The sequence below is a fragment of the Pristiophorus japonicus genome, chromosome 1 (assembly GCF_044704955.1).
Source record: "Pristiophorus japonicus isolate sPriJap1 chromosome 1, sPriJap1.hap1, whole genome shotgun sequence".
NCBI lineage: Eukaryota > Metazoa > Chordata > Chondrichthyes > Pristiophoridae > Pristiophorus > Pristiophorus japonicus.
The window spans coordinates 300,284,085-300,302,534 of NC_091977.1; the positions used below are offsets into that span (position 1 = coordinate 300,284,085).

General features: G+C 42.8%; 1 protein-coding gene across 11 annotated transcripts in view; it reads left to right on the top strand.

The window, feature by feature from the left end:
- The first annotated feature begins 6,616 nt into the window (after positions 1-6,616).
- fam49bb (family with sequence similarity 49 member Bb) overlaps positions 6,617-18,450 on the top strand; it is a 253,404-nt gene continuing 241,570 nt past the window's right edge. For 8 of the 11 annotated variants that reach the window (XM_070888519.1, XM_070888521.1, XM_070888512.1 and 5 more), the window contains exon 1: positions 6,913-6,998. The gene's annotated coding sequence lies outside the window, so the exon portion shown is untranslated. Of the gene's footprint in view, positions 6,782-6,912; positions 6,999-18,450 lie in introns of those variants that run through there. The other 3 variants (XM_070888514.1, XM_070888524.1, XM_070888517.1) reach the window with 2 other exon arrangements.

Sequence of the window (18,450 nt, forward strand, 5' to 3'; positions counted from 1 at the left end):
AGCTTGGACAAAGTGGTAGGTGCTAAAGAACGTCATAAAGGAGGAGAGAGATGGAGACTATATGGTTAGAGATCAAAGAAAGAAAGACCAAAGCACTTTATAGCCAGTGAAATATTTTTGACATGTAGTCACTGTTGCAGTGTAGGAAATGCGGCAGCCAATTTGCGCAAAGCAAGCTCCCACAAACAGCAATGTGATAATCACCAAATAATCTGATTTTGTTATGTTGATTCAGGGATAAATATTGGCCAGGATACCGGGGCTAACTCCCCTGCTCTTCTTCGAAATAGTGCCATGGGATCTTTTACATCCACCTGAGAGAGCAGACGTGGCCTCGGTTTAACGTTTCATTCGAAAGATGGCACCTCCAACAGTGCAGCACTCTCTCAGTACTGCACTGTAATGCAGCACTCCCTCAGTACAGCACTGTAATGTCAGCCTAGAATTTTGTGCTCAAGTCTATAGATTAAAAAAGGAATTGATACATTAGCGAAGTTGTACTATAGACCTCCTTACTTGTAGGCAGGAAATAAAGAGAAAATGTGCAGACAGATCAATGAGATAAGTATGAATAACAAAATTATTGTTCTCAAATTTTTATTACACACTCATTGATTGCGACAGGGGGAGTAAATAGAATTGCTAAATGGGTGCAGGACTCCTTCTTCAAGCAGTATGTTAGTATGCCATGGTGAGAGGCATTGCTATATCTGGTTATGAATAACAAAAAATGTCAGGTAGATGAGTTAATTGTGGTTGAACACCTCCAGAGTAATGAACAGAATATGACCAGCTTTAAAGGTCCAAATAGAAAGGGGAAAGGTTAGTACAAAAATCGAGGTCATCAGATTGGAACAGTTCAGATTTTATAAGGATGAGAAGTGAGCTAGCTGAGATGAAGTGGAAAGAGAAATTGGCATGCAGGATTGATTGAGTTTTTTGATGAAGTAACAGAGAGGGTTGATGAAGGGAATGCAGTGGATGTTGTCTACATGGACTTTAGGAAGATGTTTGACAAAGTGTCACATAAAAGGCTGGTTAGCAAAATTGAGGCTCATGAAATGGGAGGGTCGGTGTCCGCTTGGATGGGAAGTTGGCTTGGGGACAGAAGGCAGCGAGTTGTGGTGAATGGTTCTTTTTCGGACTGGAGGATGGTGGATAGTGGTATCCCCCAGGGGTCAGTGCTAGGACCATTGCTTTTTTGATACATACAAATGACTTGGATATTGGAATACAGGGTAAAATGTCAAAATTTGCTGATGATACCAAACTTGGAGGTGTGGCAAATAGTGAGGATGATACCAATCAACTGCAACAAGACATAGGCTGGCAGAATGGGCAGATGAGTGGCAGATGGAATTTGATACAGAGAAGTGTGAGGTGATGCATTTTGGCAGAAGGGATAGGGCGAGAAAATATAGACTTAATGGCACAGCTCTAAAGAATGTGCAGGGACAGAGGAACCTGGGGGTTCATGTGCATAGATCTTTGAAGGTGGCCGGACATATTGAGAGAGTAATTAGCAAAGCATATGTGATCCTAGGCTTCATAAATAGAGGTATTAAGTACAAAGGCAGAGAAGTTATGATGAACCTTTATAAAGCTCTGGTTAAGCCACAACTGGAGTATTGCATCCAGTTCTGGTCACCACACTTTAGGAAGGATGGGAAGGTCCTTGAGAGGGTGCAAAGGAGATTTACCAGGATGGTTCCAGGGATGAGGGATTTTAGCTACAAGGTTAGGTTGGAGAAGCTGGGGTTGTTCTCCTTGGAGCAAAGGAGGCTGAGGAGAGATTTGATAGAGGTGTACAAGATTATGACAGGTTTAGATATGGTAGACAAAGAAAAGCTGTTCCCATTAGCTGATGGTACAAGGACTAGGGGACACAGATTTAAAGTTTTGGGCAAGAGATACAGGGGGAATGTGAGGAAGAACTTTTTTACACTGAGTGAAAATTACCTGAAACTCGCTGCCTATGAGGGTGGTGGAAGCGGAGACGATCAATGATTTCAAAAGGAAATTGGATAGGCATTTGAGGAAAATAAACTTGCAGGGCAACGGGGACAGAGCAGGGGAATGGGACTGACTGGGTTGCTCTACAGATAGCTGGCCTGGACTCGATGGGTCACATGGCCTCCTTCTATGCCGCAATAACCCTGTGGGGCCGATTTTGATCAAGGCCTCCGCACGCCCAAGTGCCGCCGATGGTCGCCAAGGTACTGGATGGTACTTTGGGCAGGATTTTCATCACCGAGGTCCCTCGAAGGTCGGCGGGCGGCAAATGGACGACGTACGATGCCAATCTGGGTGGCAGCGGGCGTGAGGTCTCATTCTCGGCAGCAGAGGTGCTTGCCGCCCAAGTGCCGTCGAGAATGGAGTTGGGCTCACGGAGGGTCGAAGACCTGAAAAAAAAAATCTGAAAAAATTATAAATCTATCGGAAGACCTTCAGGGGACCCCATCCAGGTCAGTCGCTGTGGGGGAAAAAAATATAAAATGTTCACTAACCTTTTTTTCAGATTCTTCATTCTTACCGTCGGGGAAAGACCAGCCTCCAGCCAGCGGTCCACCCCCCGATCTGGCGCCGACTCCCGCCCGCATCAATATGGGAGCTCGGCGGGCGGGAGGTCAGTTGCGCCACTTGGTGTCCGCTGACGTCAACGGGCAGTTCCCGGCGGCTCTCCCCTCCCCTCGAAAGTGGCACTGGGCGGATCTGCAAGAGCAACGTAGGCGGCAGTGGGCGGTGAGTTGGTGAATTTCAGTCCCTATGACTCCAGGACTATAAACAACAATGAGATATTTTTTTTAAAGGAGATTGGAAGTTGCAGATTATGTATATTTTTAAAAAGACCAATTTAAGCTTCATAATTCCATGGCTAAAAAAAGAGCTTAGAAACAAGTTAGAGGAAAACATAGGGTGCCTACAAGTATGATTAAAAATAAGAGAGAATACAAGAAAAGATTTTAAGGAAGGGAAAGGGAAAGCAAGGAAAGAATATGAGGAGAGAATTTCAAAACTTATTAAAGAACAGTGAAGTATTCCACAAATATATCAGTAAAAAGAGAATTGTTAATTGTGAGGTGGGACCCCTGACAGCGAATAGAGGATAAGTGAAAATTGGCCAGGATACTTAAGAAGTACTACAAAGGAGAAGAATTTTAGGAAGGAGCAAAATCCTGAATTGATTAAATGCAAGATGAGATATAATAAATAAAAAGCAAGTATTAGTGACGTTAGTTAAGCTAAAGGAGGACCAAGTGCCAGGATCTAATCGGAAATACCCAAGGATCCTGAGGGAAATAGGGCCAAGAATTAACACAGGCCCTCAATTATATTTGAGGGTTCTATTAATGATTGGATGTATGCCGGAGGACTTGAAAGTGGCCGATGTGTAATAGTCATTTTCAAAATGGGAGACAGAGCTAACCCAAGTAATTACAAGCCAGTTATTTTAACTTCTGTGGAAGGAAACATTTTAGGATCTTTAATTAAAGATTAAATGATTAAGTATCTAGATGAAGAAAAATAATTAAAAGCAGCCAACATGAATTTCAGAAAGGGGGACCGTACTTGACAAACCTAATAACCTTTGAGAAGGCCACACTTAACTTTATTTCTATGGTGGGCTTGCAGCCAGATACATCTCCCAAGCTGAAGGTGAATATCATCCTTCTCTTGCCCTTGAAGCAGATAACATGGCAATACATTGTGTGTCATGGTGCATCTTTACGTGCTCCTTTCTCAACAGGCAATAATGTTGCTGGCCTTTAATGCCCACTTTAAATGGAATTGCATGTGAAACATGGAAAAAGCAAGAGATGCATCACAGTAGCCTCATTAACATGAAATATAAATGCCACATGAGGCGCTCTCACATTCTGTGCAACAGCCATTGGAAACCAGAAGTGGAACACTGTACTAAATGAGCACACTGTACTAAATGAGCAGGATCCTGGGGAATCTGGTAAGATCCCCTTTTCCAGTTCCTGTCTGCATAGTTACCAATGGTGGAATTATTTCTGTAGAATGAATACCTTTGCTTTTTGCAAGTGCTCTGTATCCTGTTTTGTATTCAACTTTTTGTGCAATCCCATATTCTAGATAGTTGGCCAAGTAGTATAAGATAGAAGATTAGGATAAACAAACAAGCCTCTGTCTGATGATTTATGACTTTTGGAGTTCCACATAGATCTGTTCTGGGTCCATTTTCGTTTATACTGCTTATGAATTATGTGGAACTGAGTACTGTTATAACTGTTCCACTAATGTACTAACCCTTTGAGATCTTTGCACTCCTCCAATTCTGGCCTCTTATGCATCCCCAATTTTAATCGCTCCATCACTGGCGGCCAGGCCTTCAGCTGCTTAGGCTCAAAGCTCTGGAATTCCCTCTCTAAATCTCTCTGACGCTCTACCTCTCTCTCCTCCTTTAAGATGCTCCTTAAAACCTACCTCTTTTGCCAAACTTTTGGTCATCTGCCCTAATATCTCCTTATGTGGGTTGGTGGTGGTGTTATGAGATTTACTGATCACATCAAGCTATGCGTTCAGGTACCCAGCGTAGGGTAGAACAAAAGTATTCAAATAACTGGGACAAATTCAGTAAATGGGCTGAGGAATGACAAATAGAATGCAATGTGAGCTAATGAAGATGGTTCAGGAAACAAAGGTATACAATGGATCGGGGGTTTCAGCGGATTGCAGGGGACGGAGGCTGATTACAGCAGGTAGCTTTGGGGGGGCCGGGGGAAGCACTCCTGCGCCTCCTGACCCACAAGCAGTGCTCTAAAAAGCACTTACCTGCTTGATTCAGCACTTCTTCTCATCTCCCCTCAGCTGCCAGATTTTCGGAACCCTGCGAAACCCAACCTGTAGCTGTTAAATGTAAAAGTCTGTTAAAATCTGAAGCTTGCAGCCTCATCAACATATTTAAATGACTGACCTTCATCTCAAGAGGTTACTCGCCTGAACCCCAACCTGCCCTGGTTAGACAAGAAGTAGGCACGTTCGTAGTGAGTTGGAGCCGAGTTTCACATTTTTCAGAATTTAACATCCCCCCAGCACCTCTCCTGCCCAGCTTGAGAGGTTAAAATTCCCCCCAAACTGCCATTAACAAGGCAAATATGATCCTTGGATGCATTTTATTACAAATCTAAACAAATTACTTTAATACTTTATAACACATTGGCAAGGGCACATTTGGAGAATGTTTCAAGTTTTAGTCACCCTATCTTCCAAAGTACATAGATGGATTGGTTAAGATTCATAGACAAATGAGTAATTCTGGGAATCAGTACAATACATTATAATGATAAACCAATAGAATACACTGGAGAAAGCAAGGTGGAGAGGCACCACATCTCAAAAATGTTGAAAAGAATGAATAATATTAATACTTTTCTTTTCACAAAATATGACTGCAAAACCAAAGGACTAGGATTGTGATTCCCAAATCCATTTCTGGCACAAGCAGTTCCTAGTGTCCTGACTGAAGCACAGCATACACACAAGGCTGTTGGAAGGCTGAGCCATCTATGGGTGGGCAATTGACTTTTTCCCTCGATGTAACTTTTTGATAAAATTTATAAACATTTGCAATTTTCCAAAACGTCATCTTCCCATCAACATCTGGTGGAACTGGGAAACACCCAGGCTGAAGAGATGAGGGCTGGGAAGATAAGCCAAAGTACTTACGTCGATTTTTTAAAGTCTCGTATTAGCTCATTATTATTCTAGATTTGTTAGTTTAATAGCCCACAGTACCTGTTAAACAAAGGTAACATAAGCATTCTCAAAACAATTATGTTGTTTGAGTGAAGAGCTTAAAAAAACCTTCATAGTTTTGAGTGTGCAAGTGACTCATAACTGAAAATCTCAATCCTCCAAATTCTGCAATATTGACAGCCCTCTACTAATCTGCATTCCAGTCCTTATCTCACTTTACCTAGCTGCATCCCAATCACACACTGCTAATCTGCATTGTGCTGTCGTTCTCAACCTCGCATTATGCTTGGTAAACTTGGTGATAGCATCAAAGGATGGCATCCTCAATGTCAAAGTCAGGCATTCAAGGTGACAGCACACCTTTAAAGAGACACTGTCACTGTGTAAGCCGTCGTGCAAGACATTTTACCAGGTTTGTAATCAGAGCAATGTCCAATTATGTGATGCAATTCTGGAATTATATCTTGTCTGCTGGTGAGATGGAAAACAACGTTTATCGAAAGTGTAATTGCAGGTTAGAAAAGCGAGAAGGAAACAACATTGCAAAATGCTGTGCTACAGTAGATAGCACTTGCCCAGTGTCTTCACACCCGTCATGGCGCAATTATTTTTTGAGTTTTCAGATGCTGTTACAGGAACTAAGACTCCCCCACACACCCCGGAAAAAAATTCCAATGCACTGACAACGCCCCTTGAAACGGCAGTCTTCTGAAACAACCCACTTTCGTCCAGGGACGAGCCAGGACCTTATTCTACCACCATACTCCTCAGTCCTGCCAGGAACTCCCCTTTTTAAAAAACGTACATAGATTGATTTTCCAATTTCTCAGGTCCTCCAAATGGGAACCGGTCTGAAGTCTGGTAATGCAAGCTCGTTATTTCGCTAAATCATGTTCCCCTTTCTCACTCGTGGGAGAGAGCTGCGTGATTGTGAAAGCTTGTCGAGATTAGCTCCTATGATCGGACAAGGTTTCGTTTTTTTATCCACCTTTTCATCCAGAGAACAGTGAACACTTCTGTTTATCATGTAGGTCATGATTTTATACATGTAGGAACTGTAAGTATTAGAAACAACCTCTTCCCTTTGGCAACTGATTCCATTTTTAGTCATTTTGTGACCTAGATGGTGTTACAAACCTGAGGCAAATGACGTACAATTGACCAACCCGGAAGTAACAGTTCTTGCACTTTCAGCCTGAAACTGCCTTCACTTGAAGATTACTTCCCGTTTTAACAAACTGTACGCTATTTTCTCTCCTCCTCCTCTCTGCAAGGTACGGTGCGATCGTTTTATTTTTCCAACAATGAAAACAAGAAAATCGTACAGATTCATTTTTTTTTAGTGATTGTGCTTGTTAGAATGTGATGCTTGGTCGCATCCGATAGAGATAGAAATCCTCGCACCTGGAGAGGAAATTAAATTAAAATCGTGCTGTGCTCAGGATCGTGAGGGAGACAGATTTTTCGAAACATTTGTGTAGTCTTATAAACAATGCAAGATATGACTTTGCTAGTGTCAGTTGTTGCAAACGCTGATGCAGATATATTTCAGCATGGTCCTGATTTTTCAAAAATATTTATTTCTGGCTGATAGTAATTCGGATCTCAGTGAATGAGAAGCATTCATAGACTAAAGGTTGGAGGAGGATAGTGCAGCTGTAGAGGGTGACATTTCCTCTAGGTCCAAAAGCCCGCCTTGTACCGCTAGTCCTCCTATTTTTATGTGCTTGTTCCTTTTTTTGTAGTGTAGGCCTGCTTTGCAACATTTTTGAAAAAAATGTTTTAATCCAATATGTACAAGCTGTTTGTGCAATAACATTCTGTACAGTTTAACTAGGTTTTGGTGATATTTACTATCCATTTTGTGTACATTAACCGTAATGTTTTAAAATGCTACACTGCATTGTTGTTCATTTATTTTGGCAAGTGAAAAGATTGTATTTTCAATCTATTTTCAGGGTTGGAGTAGAGTTAGATTTAGATGGAAGTATAAATCTGCAATATTTTTAAAGGCTTGTTTTTTAACATTTATTCACTGATCACATGAACTGTTATTTGTGATCTATGGCAAAACTACATATAATTCAGAGTTTTTCCTATTGTCTTTTGTATTGAACAAGTACTTTGGTTCGGTATTCACTGAGGAGGACACAAACAACCTTCCGGATATAAAAGGGGTCGGAGGGTCTAGTAAGGAGGAGGAACTGAGGGAAATCCTTATTAGTCGGGAAATTGTGTTGGGGAAATTGATGGGATTGAAGGCCGATAAATCCCCAGGGCCTGATGGACTGCATCCCAGAGTACTTAAGGAGGTGGCCTTGGAAATAGTGGATGCATTGACAGTCATTTTCCAACATTCCATTGACTCTGGATCAGTTCCTATGGAGTGGAGGGTAGCCAATGTAACCCCACTTTTTAAAAAAGGAGGGAGAGAGAAAACAGGGAATTATAGACCGGTCAGCCTGACATCGGTAGTGGGTAAAATGATGGAATCAATTATTAAGGATGTCATAGCAGTGCATTTGGAAAGAGGTAATATGATAGGTCCAAGTCAGCATGGATTTGTGAAAGGGAAATCATGCTTGACAAATCTTCTGGAATTTTTTGAGGATGTTTCCAGTAGAGTGGACAAGGGAGAACCAGTTGATGTGGTATATTTGGACTTTCAGAAGGCTTTCGACAAGGTCCCACACAAGAGATTAATGTGCAAAGTTAAAGCACATGGGATTGGGGGTAGTGTGCTGACATGGATTGAGAACTGGTTGTCAGACAGGAAGCAAAGAGTAGGAGTAAATGGGGACATTTCAGAATGGCAGGCAGTGACTAGTGGGGTACCGCAAGGTTCTGTGCTGGGGCCCCAGCTGTTTACACTGTACATTAATGATTTAGACGAGGGGATTAAATGTAGTATCTCCAAATTTGCGGATGACACTAAGTTGGGTGGCAGTGTGAGCTGCGAGAAGGATGCTATGAGGCTGCAGAGCGACTTGGATAGGTTAGGTGAGTGGGCAAATGCATGGCAGATGAAGTATAATGTGGATAAATGTGAGGTTATCCACTTTGGTGGTAAAAACAGAGAGACAGACTATTGTCTGAATGGTGACAGATTAGGAAAAGGGGAGGTGCAAAGAGACCTGGGTGTCATGGTACATCAGTCATTGAAGGTTGGCATGCAGGTGCAGCAGGCGGTTAAGAAAGCAAATGGCATGTTGGCCTTCATAGCGAGGGGATTTGAGTACAGGGGCAGGGAGGTGTTGCTATAATTGTACAGGGCCTTGGTGAGGCCACACCTGGAGTATTGTGTACAGTTTTGGTCTCCTAACCTGAGGAAGGACATTCTTGCTATTGAGGGAGTGCAGCGAAGGTTCACCAGACTGATTCCCGGGATGGCAGGACTGACCTATCAAGAAAGACTGGATCAACTGGGCTTGTATTCACTGGAGTTCAGAAGAATGAGAGGGGACCTCATAGAAACGTTGAAAATTCTGACGGGGTTAGACAGGTTAGATGCAGGAAGAATGTTCCCAATGTTGGGGAAGTCCAGAACCAGGGGACACAGTCTGAGGATAAGGGGGAAGCCATTTAGGACTGAGATGAGGAGGAATTTCTTCACCCAGAGAGTGGTGAACCTGTGGAATTCTCTACCACAGAAAGTTGTTGAGGCCAATTCACTAAATATATTCAAAAAGGAGTTAGATGAAGTCCTTACTACTAGGGGAATCAAGGGGTATGGTGAGAAAGCAGGAATGGGGTACTGAAGTTGCATGTTCAGCCATGAACTCATTGAATGGCGGTGCAGGCTCGAAGGGCCGAATGGCCTACTCCTGCACCTATTTTCTATGTTTCTATGTTTCTTCTAGACAAAATGTGTCACCAATTTATTCCTTTTAAATCTATGACATTGTCAAAACTGATGTATACAAATCAGAAATATGCTTTTGATTGAGTACACGATCAAACCTGCCTGAACCTGCACATAGTCATATAGTGATTAAATTATCTTGGCTGGTTTATCAAGGAGGCAACAACATGTCACTTTGCTGTATAGAAGAGGGAAGGAAAGCATGAAAAAATAATGGATAAAACACCATAGGTCACACTTTTGGGACTTGGCAGGGCCAGTTCAAAAATAATCTTTGTAGAGATCCCAGAGTAGGTAACCAGTCTGGTCTTGGGAATAATACTAGGATATATAAATGAACATATTATAAACTAATAGATCTCCTGTGTGACATTGCTCATTGTAAGTTATGGATGCAGTTAAACATGATGTCTGAAATGTGATGGCTGGTGTGACAGGAAGTAAGTGTGACATTTACAGGAAGTGCACACTATATGTAAGACTTTTAATATATTACCAGATGATCCTCTGTGGCATTTCACATTGCAAGTTGGAGAAATATGGTCACTCATTATGTCTTTGTGTTGCTGATTCTATCTGTATGTCATCTCCTGCTTCAGTCTCTCTTCCCTCCCTTTAACTTTTTAATTCTCCTTTTTTCTTTTGGGTAGAAGGTAGGGGCTGGTTTGGCATTTGGGATAGGGTTCAGGGAAAATGTGGCCCTCAATGATTCCTTTCCCAGCCCCTACCCCAATCATGTATATTTCACCTGCCTCGAACCTATCACATTCTTTAACCCTTCACCTTCCTACTACCCATTCCCCTGACTACCACCACTAATCCTACGTCTTCCTCTTTAAATGCCCTATTGAATGCTTGTATCCGTCCCTTCCTCTTGCTCCACTCACCTCACTCTTAACATTGTCTTATAAAGACGGGCATTATACCATGCAATACACAAGGTATTATTCTGCTGTTGAAAGGGAGTTGTATGTAAACTGACCTGCTTTAAGACCACAAGAATTAATTGCTATAAATAAGCAGGTGCTGAGATCAGTTAGAGAATCATTATTTTTTGTAGACATGTGAGTCTCCAGCTGCTCACCACCACCAGAGAAAAAAATAGATAATTTAGCTGTGGCAACTTATTATCTTTTCAATCCCAATGCGAAGACCTTTCTCCAAATTCCTAAGCTGCCCTCATTTCTTAAGTGGGTATGTATAAGAACATAACATAAGAAATAGGAGCAGGAGTAGGCCATTTGGCCTATCGAGCCTGCTCCACCATTCAATAAGATCATGGCTGATCTGATCTTGGGTTCAGCTCCACTTCCCTGCCCGCTCCCCATAACTCTTCTGTTATGTATGTAATAACTCGATAGACTGAATACTGTAAACTAACACAGGTACAAACCTGGCTCTGCTTTATTAGGGCCCAAAGTGATCACATTACAAGATGGCTTGCCTTTTATACCTGGGCTGCACACACGTGCATACAGCCCAATGATCTCCGACAGTTGCGCCAGCTAGTGGCCAGTAACCCCGAGCATACATACATGACAATATTCCCCTTTAAGTAATAGTCTTTTTACAAATTGAGACACTCGGGCTTTCCGCTCCAGAGTTGATCGCCTCAGTTCAACTCCAGCCTTGAGCGAGCATTCTGAGTCTGTTATGACTGGGGGCTGGGTAGCCGATCTGATGGGAGTGGCAATGACCATGTCAGAGATTGAAAGTCCAGATTCATTGATGACAGCGGAGTCCTCTGATGACTGAGGGTAGGTGGGTTGGTCACTGATTGTGTCTTCCTCAGACTGTTCCGGTTCATCCGTGTGCCGCAGCTTTATCTGATCAACATGTTTCCTGAATGTTTGCCCATTCTTGAGCTTGACGATAAACACTCTGTTACCCTCCTTGGCCGTAACAGTACCGACGATCCACTTAAGACCTTGACCATAATTTAGTACATACGCAGGATCGTTAACAGGAATGTCGCGTGACATGGCAGCGCGATCATGATACCACTGCTGACTTTGACGTCTATACTCAACATGATCATTCAAGTCAGGGTGGACAAGAGAGAGCCTGGTCTTCAGACCTCTCCATCAATAGTTCAGCAAGGGGGACCTCGGTAAGTGTGTGGGGTTTTGTCCTGTAACTAAGCAATATGCGTGACAAGCGAGTCTGCAGTGAACCTTGAGTTACACGTTTCATACTCTGTTTGATGGTTTGGACAGCACGCTCTGCTTGACCATTAGATGTGGGTTTGAATGGTGCTGACCTCACATGTTTGATACCATTGAGTTTCATGAACTCTTGAAACTCCAGACTAGTGAAGCAAGGTCCGTTGTCACAACGATGTCGGGCAGATCATGAGTGGCAAACATGACACAAAGACTCTCAATGGTAGCTGTGGATGTACTGGATGACATGATTATACATTCTATCCACTTGGAATATGCACCACCACAATTAAAAACATCTTTCCCAGGAAGGGACCTGCAAAGTTGATGTGGCTCCTGGACTATGGTTTAGATGGTCATGACCACAGAATCAGCGGCGATTCTGCTGGTGCTTTACTTAGCTGCATGCAAGTGTTGCACTGATTCACACATGATTCCAGATCAGAGTCAATTCCAGGCCACCATACATGAGATCTGGCAATGGCTTTTATCATGACAATACCGGGATGAGTGCTGTGTCGGTCATGTACAAATTTCTCTCTGCCTTTCTTAGGCATAACAACACGATTACCCCAGAGTAAACAATCTGACTGAATGGATAGTTCGTCTTTGCGATGGTTGTAAGGTTTGGTCGCATCACCCATTTGCTTGGGTATGGCAGACCAATCACCACTAAGGACACAACGTTTCACAACCGATAATATAGGGTCCTGGCTGGTCCAGGTCTTACCTTGTTGAGACAGGGGTTCCTTCACTTTCAAAAGCATCCATGACGAACAGTCGGTCTGCAGGTTGTGGCGTCTCCACCTCCGGTGTGGGCAACGACAGACGGCTGAGTGCATTGGCACAATTCTCGGTGCCAGTTCTATGGCGAATGACATAATGATAGGCAGATAATGTCAGCGCCCACCTCTGTATGCAGGACGATGCAGTGGTATTGCTACCTTTATTTGCCGAAAACAATAAAATGAGTGGCTTGTGATCTGTTTCCAGTTCAAACCGAAGACCAAACAGGAATGATGCATCTTTTTAACCCCATACACATAGGCTAATGCTTCTATTGCTACCATGCTGTAAACTCTTTCCGCCTTTGACAAACTTTTAGAAGCATACGCAACAGGTTGTAGTTTACCCGACTCATTAGCTTGTTGGAGCACACAACCAACTCCATATGATGAAGCATCACAGGCCAATACTAGACACTTACACGGATCATAATGTACCAGCAGCTTGTTAGAGCAAAGCAGATTAGTAGCTTTCTCAAAAGCTCTGGAGATGCATCCCAAACCCAGTTGTCGCCTTTTCTTAGCAGCAAGTGCAGTGGCTCTAATAAAGAGCTCAATCTAGGTAGGAAATTACCGAAGTAGTTGAGTAGACTAAGGAACGAATGCAGCTCTGTCACATTTTGAGGCTTGGGTGCATTTTTGATGGCCTTGGTTTTCGAGTCCGTAGGCTTGATGCCATCAGCAGCAATTTTCCTCCCCAGGAATTCGACTTCCGGTACCATGAAGACGCACTTCGAACGTTTCAGTCTGGTTCCCACTTTGTCCAGACAATGTAGAACCTCTTCCAGGTTGTTCACATGTTCGACGGTGTCATGACCTGTGACCAGGATGTCATCTTGGAACACGACGGTTGTAGGGACAGACTTCAGTAGACTCTCCATGTTCCTCTGAAATATGGCTGCAGCCGAGCGAATTCCGAAAGGACACCTTTTGTAGATAAACAGTCCTTTATGAGTGTTGATGCACGTAAGTTTCTTCGATGTCTCGACCAGCTCCTGTGTCATATAGGCCGACGTCAGATCCAGTTTAGTGAATGACTTCCCCCCCCCCCCCCCCCCCCCCGGCTCGCATTGCAAACATGTCATCAGCCTTCGGTAACGGGTATTGATCCTGTTTCGAAACTCGGTTGATCGTAACCTTTTAGTCTGCACAAATCCTGACAGTGCCATCATTCTTCAACACAGGAACAATGGGGCTGGCCCATTTGTTAAATTCGACCAGTGATATGACCCCTTCACTCTGTAGTCTGTCCAGTTCGATTTTGACCTTTTCCCTCATCATGTACGGAACTGCCCGAGTTTTATGATGGACGGGTCTTACATCCAAGTCCACGTGGATCTGCACCTTGGCTTCTGTGAATTTGCCGATGCCTGGTTCAAACAACAAGGGGAACTTTCTCAGCACTTGAGCACATGGAGTATCATCCTCCAACAACAACGCTTTGATATTGTTCCAATTCCATTTGATTTTTTCTAGCCAATTCCTGCCGAAGAGCGTTGGACCATTGCCTGGAACAATCCATAATGGTTAAATCATGAATCACACCATCATACGACACCTTGACTACTGCACTGCCAATCACCGTTATGAGTTCTTCAATGTACGTACGCAACTTGGCATCGACTGGACTCAGCTTAGGCCTCACAGCCTTAGTATCCCACAGCTTGTCAAATGTTCTCTTGCTCATTATTGATTGACTCGCACCCGTGTCCAATTCCATCGGTACCAGCACACTGTTAAGTTTCACATTAATCATTTTCGCTTGGCTCTTTGTTAGGAACGAATACAGTCCATGCACATCCTCCTCTGGTATCTCAGATTGCATATCCGGATCCGCGCTCTACTGGTCATCATTCTCCACATGGTGTGTCGCAGCACGCTTGCTCATTGCGGACACATTCACTCGAGATGCCCCCGTCTCAAGCAGTCTTTACAAATGTACTGTTTGAACAGACACTGATGAGGCCGATGATTGCCCTCACAACGCCAACATGGTGAAATCGGATTCATTCCCGTTGGCGGACTTTGAGCAGCCACAGGTTTCGCATACGCAGTCGAGTAGGCCGTGCCATATGCAGCTCTGCCAAACGACGATACAATCTTGTTTACAGTATTGCCGAGTTCCGATGATTTCTGCTTTAAGTGTTTGTCCGTCGTTATGCATGCCTGGGCAATCGTGATGGCCTAGCTCAAGTCCAGCGTTTCCGCCGCCAGTAGCTTACGCAGGATCACCTCGTGGTTGATGCCGATTACAAAGAAGTCCCGCGGCATGTCTCCGAACACGTTTTCGAACTTACACGGTCCAGCTAGACGTCTTAGGTCGGCAACGAATTCCGACACATCCTGGCCCTCAGAACGAACGTGCTTGTAGAATCGATATCATGAGATGATGATGCCGCCTTCTGGTTTGAGATGGTCATGTACCAGAGCACACAATTCCTTATAGTCCTTGTCCGTTGGACTTACAGGCGAGAGAAGATTCTTTGAGTCCATAGATTTTCGGACCGCAAACCGTGAGGAAGACTGCCCTGCGCCTAACTGCGTCAGTGGGTTTCTCCATTTTGTTTGCCACGAAGTACTGGTCCAGGTGAGCTACAAAATCTGTCCAGTCCCCTCCCTCCACGAATCTCTCCAGAATTCCAATTGTGCTCATTTTTGCATGCGAAGGTTCTTAAGTTATCTCGTCACCAAATGTTATGTATGTAATAATTCGATACACTGAATACTGTAAACTAACACAGGTACAAACCTGGCTCTGCTTTATTAGGGCCCAAAGTGATCACATTACAAAGATGGCTTTCCTTTTATACCTGGGCTGCATACAGGTGCATACAGTCCAGTGACCTCCAACAGTCACGCTACCTGGTGGCTAGTAACCCCAAGCATACATACATGACACCTTCACTCCCTTATCTCCCTTTTAAACATCTTATTTGATTCTGTATCGATAGCCTTGAATGGTGGTGCAGGCTCGAAGGGCCGAATGGCCTATTCCTGCACCTATGTTTCTATGTTTTTATGTCTTCTGAGACATTGGATCCTACATTCTCACACTCCTTTGAGTGAGTAAGATTTTTTTATTCTGGATTTATTTTTAACTGGCTTCCCCTACCAGAGGGAAGAGTTTTTTCCTCTCTGTCCCAGTGGTTTACTTCATTATTTTAAACACCTTCATCAGATAACCTCCTCATAGCTGGGAAATATAACCCAAGCTTACCTGATGTAGCTAAGTCCCTTCAGCATACATCTCATCCTGGTGAATCGTCAGTTCTCCAAGGCCAGTATATCCTTCCTAAGGTGGGCACCCAAAACTAAATACAATATTCCAAATGAGGCCTGACTAGTGCAGTATTACTTTCTTGATTATATAGTCTCTACCTCTTGTGATGACGCTCAGTAGCCCGTTTACTTTTTGCACCTGCAAATGAGCTTTTAAATGGTTTTGTTCACCCAAGTTCTGACGCTCCCATTTAGATAATATTCCAATCTGCCATCCTTGCATTACATACCTCATACTTTGTAACAACAATTTGCATTTATTTAGTGCCATTAACATAGAAAAATGTCCCAAAGCACTTCACAGCCATAATCAAAAAATCGATACTGAGGCAAAGAAGGAATTATTAGAAGTGACCAAAATTTGGTCCTAGCTGGCTTTTAAGGAGGTTCTTGGAGCTGAGACGTAGGGATTTATTGGAACGTAATCTGTGTGAATCCATGATGGCTGAAGGTATGTCTACCAGTGGTGGTGTAAAGGGAGGCGGAGTTGCACAAGAGCTCCGAATCAGACAATAGTTTGGGAGAAGGGTATGTAGGGTTGTAGGTGGCTATAAAAATAGGAAGAGATGAAGCATTAAAGGACCGAAAGCTAGGACAGGGAGGTAAGGGGGAAGCAGGTTTGTTGCAGGATAGGATATGGGTAGTAGAATTTTGAATGAGCTGAAGTTTATGCAGGAGCAGAAAGTCCGAGGTAGGGGCAGAGGTGGGTGATGTTACAGAGGTGGAAGTAGGTCGTCTTTGTAATGGAAATGATATGGAGTCAGAAGCCCAGCTCAGGGTTGAATTAAACGCTGAGGTTGTGGAATCAGGTCCAGCTGGAGATGGTGGCCAGGGTAGAGATGGGGTCAGTGGTGAGGGTACAGAATTTGTGGCAGGAGTCAAAGACCATGGTTTTGGTCTTCCCAATGTTTAGCTATATTAAACTGCATCTGCCCATTACTTAATATATATATTATCTTTTGTAATTTTCTGTTCTTTTCAAAGTTGACTATGTCTCCTAGCTTGGCATCATCTCCAAACTTTAATATACATTCTCTCTATTCTCAAATCCAGCTATATCCATTTCGCCCAACTCTTTGATTGCCCAACTCTTTGGTTCCTATTTTCCAACCAATTTCCCATGAGGTTGTCACTAATTCCATGTGCCTCAATTTTATCAGGCATTCTATTGTGCCTAACCTTATTAAATGCCTTTTGAAAAGCCACCTGAATGGCTCTGTCAAGAAACTCTTGGGTTAGTTAAACATGATCTCCCTTTCACAAAATTATTCTGACTCTTCACAATCCGCTTTATAGGTGCTCATTTACCCTATGCCGAATGATGGATTCTAACAATTTTCCCATTACTGACATTAAACTCACTGGTCTATGGTTACTTTAGTTGTCTCTTCCTCCATTTTTTGAGTAATCGTGTAGCATTTGCTATCATCTGATTCTCCAAAATACAGTGAATTTTGAAAAATTAGAATTTTCCCTCATTTCATCAACTACTTTTTAATAAAGTTGAGTTTAAAAAAAGAAACCCGAACCTGAATATTAGTCTAGCTTCAATCCCATTAGTTTATCTATTACAATTTTTCTGTTCTGGATTCATGTCTGTGTAAGAAAGTAAAGGATGGTATCAAATTGAAAACAAAAACATACAATGTTGCAAAAATTAGTGGGAGGCCAGAGGATTGGGAATTTTTTAGAAACCAGCAAAGAACGACTAAAAAAAATAATAAAGAGAGAGAAGATAAATTGAGAGTAAACTAGCAAGAAATATAAAAACAAACAGTAAGAGCTTCTACAGGTATATAAAAATGAAGAGAGTAGCTAAAGTAAACGTCCCTTAGAGGATGAGACTGGGGAATTAATAATGGGAAACAGAGAAATGGCAGAAACCTTGAACAAATATTTTGTATCGATCTTCACGGTACAAGATACTAAAAGCATCTCAATAATTGATAATCAAGGGGCTATTGGGAGGGGGAAGCTTAAAACAATCACTATCACTAGAGAAAAAGTATAGGCAAACTAATGGGACTAAAGATGGACAAGTCTCCTGGACCTGATGGCCTGCATCCTAGGGTCTTAAAAGAAATGGCTGAAAAGATAGTGGATGCATTGGTTGTAATCTATCAAAATTCCCCGGATTCTGGAGAGGTCCCAGCAGATTGGAAAACTTCAAATTTAATGCCCGTATTTAAAAAAAAAAAGGGAGATAGAAAGCAGGAAACTATAGACCAGTTAGCCTAACATCTGTCATTGGGAAAATGCTGGAGTCCATTATTAAGGAGGTATTAGCAAGATATTTAGAAAATCACAATACAGTCAAGCAGAGTCAACATCGTGTTATGAAAGGGAAATCATTTTTTACAAATTTGCTGGAGTTCTTTGAGGATGTAACGAGCAAGGTGGATAAAGGGGAACCAGTAGATGTATTTGGATTTCCAGAAGGCATTCGATAAGGTGCCACATAAAAGGTTCCTGCACAAGATGCATGGATAGAGGATTGGTTAACTAACAGAAAACAAAGAGTAGTGATAAATGGGTCATTCAGGCTGGCAAACTGTAACTAGTGGGGTGCTGCAGGGATCGTTGCTGGGTCCTCAACTATTTACAATCTATATTAATGACTTGGATGAAGGGACAGAGT